Below are 6,321 nucleotides of genomic sequence, written 5' to 3' on the forward strand. Positions count from 1 at the left end.
GAGATGAATGCCCAGGAGCTGAGGATAAAGGGCCTCATCTTTGTTTGGGCAAGGTTAAGCCTCTACTGCATAGCAGACCACACAGAAGGGTGTGGACCACCAGAGAATTTTGGTAAAAATTTGGCCTCTGGCCTTGAGCTTCCAATTCTCTGTATCCGTCAGACTTCTGTGGTTACAAGAAATAGCCGCTGACCCTGGTCACCAGAGGCTGCAACTCAGGCCGCAAGCAGCTGCCTGTGGCGTGTCCAAGGAGCAGAGACAACTACTGGACATGAACTTGAAGAAGGTAGTCAGCTGCCGCCACTTTTGGCCAGCATCTGCAGCCAGCAAGCTGGGACTGGCAGGAAATAACCCACAAAAGAAGCAAATGCTATTTCCAGCTCCAGGGGGAGGGGATGCAGGGGGAGGCGGCACTGCAGTTGCTCAGGACACGCTCCTGTAGGACCAAGATGGATGCGACCCAAGACCCAGGAGGCCAAGCTGCTCAGATGCAACTGATAAGTTTACTTTAAAAAGGTCTATGATCTTGAGGGCAGACACCAGAATTCCTCTTATAAAGAAAACTGTTTGGGAAAATACCTTGAGGGAGAAAAGACCTTGGGCCAAGATGCTAAATGAGAATACAAAGCCTGAGCTGCTCTGCAAGAGAAAATAAGCGGGACGGAGGATCTGCTGTGGACAGAGATGGAAGAGTGGGGAACAGAGAAGTGTGGGGAAGAGATACAAACCAGCAGGATGGCAGGGGCAAAGGGTTCAAGGGGTGATGAGGCCAGTGGGACCCCACAGAGTTGGGGAGACAAAGGAACATTGGTTGCTTTGGTGGCACATAAGCTCCTTGTCTTTCTCCAGCGCCCAAAATCTCATTAAAACTTATTTATTGTACCTCCAGTGGCTGTGTGCGATGGGGTCTCTTGTGGAAATGAAGGAGGAGACGGGTTTCATGTGTACCATCACCACATGGGATGGAACCGGAGGCATGGAAGCAAGACGCTAAATGAAGAAGGCTGTGAGGGCTAGGATTCCCAGGCACCTTAGGAACAGCCTGTCTTTTTTTGTTTTTTTTTTCCTCTCCAAAAAAATTTTTTAAGAGGCAGTGTCTGCTGTCACCCAGGCTGGAGTGCAGTGGCATGATCATAGCTCATTGTAGCCTCTAACTCCGGAGCTCAAGCAATCCTCCCACCTCAGCCTCCCAAGTAGCTGGGACCACAGGTGTCCCTCACCATGCCAAGCTAATTTTTAAAAATTAGATAGTACAGAAACTTCCCAAAACTGAAAGTTATAAAAAGACATGAGGGATCCGTTCTAATTTGTGTTTAGAGTGTAATGGTCCAGCTCCATTCTTTTACATGTGGATATCCAGTTTTACACAACACTATGAATGTAATGAATGCCACTGAGTCATACACTCAAAAATAGCTAAAATGGCAAATTTTCTGTTATCTCTTTTTAACCACAATTTTAGAAAATTAATTGCAAAACCATTGAATAGTACATTTTATTTATTATTTGTTTGTGTATTTTAGAAACAGAGTCTCACTTTGTTTCCCAGACTGGAGTGCAGTGGCGTGATCATGGCTCATTTCAGCCTAGACCTGCTGGGCTCACACGATCCTTCCATCTCAGCCTCCAGAATAGCTGGGACTATAGGTGGGCACCACCCCACCTGGCTAAATTTTTAAAAAATTTTTGTAGAGATGGGCATCTCACTATGTTGCCTAGGCTGGTCTGAAACTCCTGGGCTTAAGTGCTTCTCCTGCCTCGGCCTCCCAAAGTGCTGGGATTACAGATGTGAGCCACCGTGCCCGCCCTGGACCTTACTTTTGTTGCTCAGTTTCTGGTAATTCAGAGTTGTTGTTCTTACAACCTTAGTTGTTCTACAGCCACCTCATATTCCATGGGAGGGATTTACAGGGCTCTTTTAACGAGGCCCCTAAGGACAGGCGTTTGTATCATTTCCAGCCTTTTACTATTACAATGTTGTGGTGAATAACTTTAGACGCTGTCATTTATTTTAATTATTTATTTATTTATTTATTTTAGAGACAGGAATCTTGCCATCTTGCCCAGGCTGGTCTCAAACTCCTGGGCTCAAACAGTCCTCCCGCCTCGGCCTCCTAAAATACTGGGATTTATAGGCATAAGCCCCCATGCCTGGCCAATGCACACTGTCATTTAGCTCATGTCGACACCTGAGTGTAGGACACACTCCTGGAGGTGGAATTGCTGGGCCAAAGAGTTTGTTTCTTGTCATTGTGATAGATATTGACAAATGAACCCTCCCAGAAGTTGTGCTGAGTTCTGTTCCCACCAGCGACATAGGTGATGACCTCTTTCTGGAGGAAGGGGGCATCCTTGGGATCCACAGAGCCAGGAATGGAGAGTAGGCCCAGAATTTTGGTATAGATGTTCTATAAACTTATAGTAAGGTTAAGAAAACCGCAACTATCCATATCAGAGTCTTGGTGGGGGGCGGGGTATAACGGAGATCATAAAGGGGCTAAAACACTGGACACCCTCCCTCCGCATTGCTCCTGCATGGGAGTCGGGAATCTTTTCATGTCGATATGATCTCACCTTGAGGAGCTGTGAGGTCCCAGAAGCCTCTGGGTTACTGATTGCTTGTGGTGAAAATGCCTATGCTACTGAAATCTAACTTTTTAAAAAAAATTATGGGCTGGGCGCAGTGACTCACGCCTGTAATGGGAGGCTGCAGCGGGTGGATCACTTGAGGTAAGGAGTTCAAGACTAGCCCATAGTGAAACCCTGTCTCTACAAAAAAAATTAGCCAGACGTGTCATGCATGCTTGTAATCTCAGCTACTCAAGAGGCTGAGGTGGGAGAATCCCTTGAACCCGGGAGGTGGAGGGTGCAGTAAGCCATGATCGAGTCACTGCACTCCAACCTGGGTGACAAGAGTGAGACTCCGTCTTCAAAAAAAAAAAAAAAAGACTGGATTGTCTGGCTCAACTCCGGGCACGGCATGCAGGGCCCAGTTCTGCTGTTCTGCTGTTTGTTCTGCTTTCCTCCACATATTGGCATCACCCTCCGGTGCCAAGATGGCTGCTGCATTCCAGGCATCACATCCAGACTCAGACCCAGAGAAGCTGCCCATCCCTACCTGGGTGAGCCTTTGTAGGAACGAGAAACCTCACCCAGCAGCAGAAACCTCACCCAGCAGCGTCTCTTCTGGTCTCATTCACCAGCGCTGCCCGCCGCTTAACCAATCCCTGGCCGAAAGAATAGGACCGCCTGGATGGCTGGACCAATCGCGACCTGCCCTCTGGGCCTGGGGAGAGGCCCGGATGAAGGCTGCAGGACAGGATGGAAGTCTAGACCTCTGTTACCAGCAGTGACTACTTCTGTCTGGGTTGTTGTAACATGTTTGAATTGTATTCTCTTTTAAGTACTGACTAAAAGTTCTGCATTAAACCTTGACTCTTCTTTTAATAATACAAAAGGAATCGAAGTCCTTGTTTGAAAGGGTGAAGAGAGAGAGAGAGGGGGAGGGAGGGAGGGAGGGAGGGAAGTAGACAGAGGGGGAGTAGAATCCAGCCACCGGAAAATCCAGAATAGCTGGCTTTGCTTAATCCATGCCTGGAAATAACTGCTGGGTTTGCAACAACCTCTCTCCAGGAGACAGACCAAGGAAACTACAAAACTGCAGGAAGGATTGAATGGGCCGGGCACGGTGGCTCACGCCTGTTACCCCAACACTTTGGGAGGCCGAGGTGGGTGGATCACCTGAGGTCAGGAATTCCAGACCAGCCTGGCCAGCATGGTGAAACCTCGTCTCTACTAGAAATACAAAAATAAGCCGGTCGTGGTGGCGCGTGCCTATAGTCCCAGCTATTAGGGAGGCTGAGGCGGGAGAATTGCTTGAACCCGGGAGGCGGAGGTTGCAGTGAGCTGAGATCGTGCCACTGCACTACAGCCTGGGGGAGAGAGTGAGAATTTGTCTCAAAAAAAAAAAAAAAAAAGGATTGAAGGTGGATTCTGAGGGTACTCTGACCCCATGAACCCAGCATGAAATCTTCCTGGCATTAAGGAACATTGAGGCTGTGGAGGATTGGAAATCCCTCCAGGGAAAACACACTTCTCTTGAGCAGGGTCACAAGGGGTGGGGGCAATGTGGGAGATGGGGCAAGTCCAAAGACAAGGTCAACAGCAATAATAATAATAACAATGACAGGCATTTGTTGCTTGTTTGCCGGGCCTCTTGCATCCAGTTCTCCCAACATCCCTGTGAAGTGGTGATGCTTATCCCCATTCTCCAGCGGAGGAAGCTGAGGCCCAAAGAGGTGAAGCCATTTGCCACAAAATCCCCCAGCCAAATGCGGGTAGAACCAGGTTTTCAGCCAGACTCACCAGCTCATGGCAGAGCTGCCCTGGAGTCTGCAGCCATTCAGTCTATAGCCGGACCGCTCCATCCTTCAAGGCAGTTTAACGTCAAGATTCCTGATCTGCCTTAACCTGAGGCCTCTAGAAGATACATCACCCCTGACAAGCTGAAGACGTGTGTCCGGAACACTCAGACACACACAAAGTGCTATGGGTACGCCACACCCCGACCTAGCTGTCTCTTCCTGATGGACCTCACCGGGTAGAAATGCCTGGCACCGCCTGCCTCGGCTCCCAAGGTCAGCTCTCGCTCCCGAACAGAACTTTCACAGATGATGAAAACGTTCTCCATCTGTGCAGTTCAGTGGAGTAGCCACTGATCACATGAGGCTAGTGAGCACTTGAAAGTGGCTAGTTTGAGGAACTGCATTTTTTAATGCAGTTAATTTTACTTTGAATATATATACACATGTATATACATTTATGTATACATATTTATACACATATATACACTTTTACCTATATATATTTTTTTTTCAATTTTTTTTTTTTTTTGGAGATGGAGTCTTGCTCTGTTGCCCAGGCTGGAGTACAGTGGCACAATCTCAGCTCACTATAACCTCCACCTGTCAGGTTCAAGCGATTCTCCTGCCTCAGCCTCCCAAGTAGCTGGGATTACAGATGTGCGCCACCACGGCCAGCTAATGTTTGTATTTTTAGTGGAGACAGCGTTTCATCCTGTTGCCCAGACTGGTCTCAAACTCCTGACCTCAAGTGATCTGCCTGCCTCTGCCTCCCAAAGTGCTAGGATTACAGGCATGAGCCACCACACCTGGCCTATTCAGTATTTTTTTTTGAGACAGGGTCTCACTCTGTCACCCAGGCTGAAGTGCAGTGTCATGATCAAAGTTCACTGCAGCCTCGACCTCCCAGGCTCAGCAATCCTCCTGCCTCAGCCTTCTGAGTAACTGGAACTACAGTTGAAAGCCACCAAGCCTACCTAATTTTTTAAATTTCTTTGTCTGTAAAGATGGGGTCCTACTATGTTGCCCAGCCTGGTCTCAAATTCCTGGGCTCAAGCAGTCTTCCCACCTCAGCCTCTCAGAGGGGTAGGATTACAAGTGTGAGTCACCTGTGCCTGGCCTAAATTTATATTTAAATATGACTAATAGCTATGATATTAAACAGCATAACACTAGACCCTCCATCACCCAAGCTCTGTTGATCCAACCAACAGAGCATAGTTGATCTCTCCCACCTCCCAGCCTTACACACACATGCCCCACGCCCTCCTTCCTGCCTCCACTCACCCAAGATATTGCAACCTCCTCAATATGCCTTGATGACTATCTCAGCCTCCACATCCTTACATTGCTGTTTATGCTGCCTGGTGCACCTCACGCTGCCTCACCCCATCATCTGCCTCATTTCTACTCTCACTCCAGGTCTCAGCTCAGATGCCCCCTCCCGCAGGAAGCCCTCCCTAGCCCTCAGGTTGAATGAGGTGTGTCTCCTTGGGTTCTCCCAGACTTCTGGGCTCCTCCATCTCAGCCCTGATCACCCTGGATCATAATTGTGTGACAGGGGTCTGCCCACCACACCCTACAGGACTGTGTGCCCTACTGTGGACAGAGGGCAGAGCAGAGATGGTCTCAATCATCACTGTGTCACCAACATCACCCAGGACCCACGACTGGGCACTGGGAGTGTATGCTGGAATGAACGGAGAATGCTTTTTATAAACTAGGCTAAGCCAGGTGTGGTGGGTCACAGCTGTAATCCCAGTACTTTGGGAAGCCAAGGTAGGAGGTTCACTTGAGCCCAGGAGTTCAACACCAGCCTGGGGCAACATAGTGAGATCCCATCTCTACAAAACATAAAAAAAATTAGCCAGGGATGTTAGTGTACAACTGTGGTCCCAGCTACTCAGGAGGCTGAGATAGAAGGATTGCTTGAGCCCAGGAGTTGGAGGCTACAGTGAGC

At 48.7% G+C, this 6,321-nt stretch overlaps 1 protein-coding gene across 1 annotated transcript in view; it reads left to right on the plus strand.

The window, feature by feature from the left end:
- The window catches only part of CEACAM19 (carcinoembryonic antigen-related cell adhesion molecule 19), a 27,079-nt gene that overhangs the window by 6,351 nt on the left and 14,407 nt on the right, over positions 1-6,321 (plus strand). The window contains exon 2 of the mRNA XM_011975067.1: positions 4,275-4,637. The gene's annotated coding sequence lies outside the window, so the exon portion shown is untranslated. The remainder of the gene's footprint in view (positions 1-4,274; positions 4,638-6,321) is intronic.

The sequence above is a fragment of the Mandrillus leucophaeus genome, unplaced genomic scaffold (genome assembly GCF_000951045.1).
Source record: "Mandrillus leucophaeus isolate KB7577 unplaced genomic scaffold, Mleu.le_1.0 Scaffold151, whole genome shotgun sequence".
Classification (NCBI taxonomy): Eukaryota; Metazoa; Chordata; class Mammalia; order Primates; family Cercopithecidae; genus Mandrillus; species Mandrillus leucophaeus.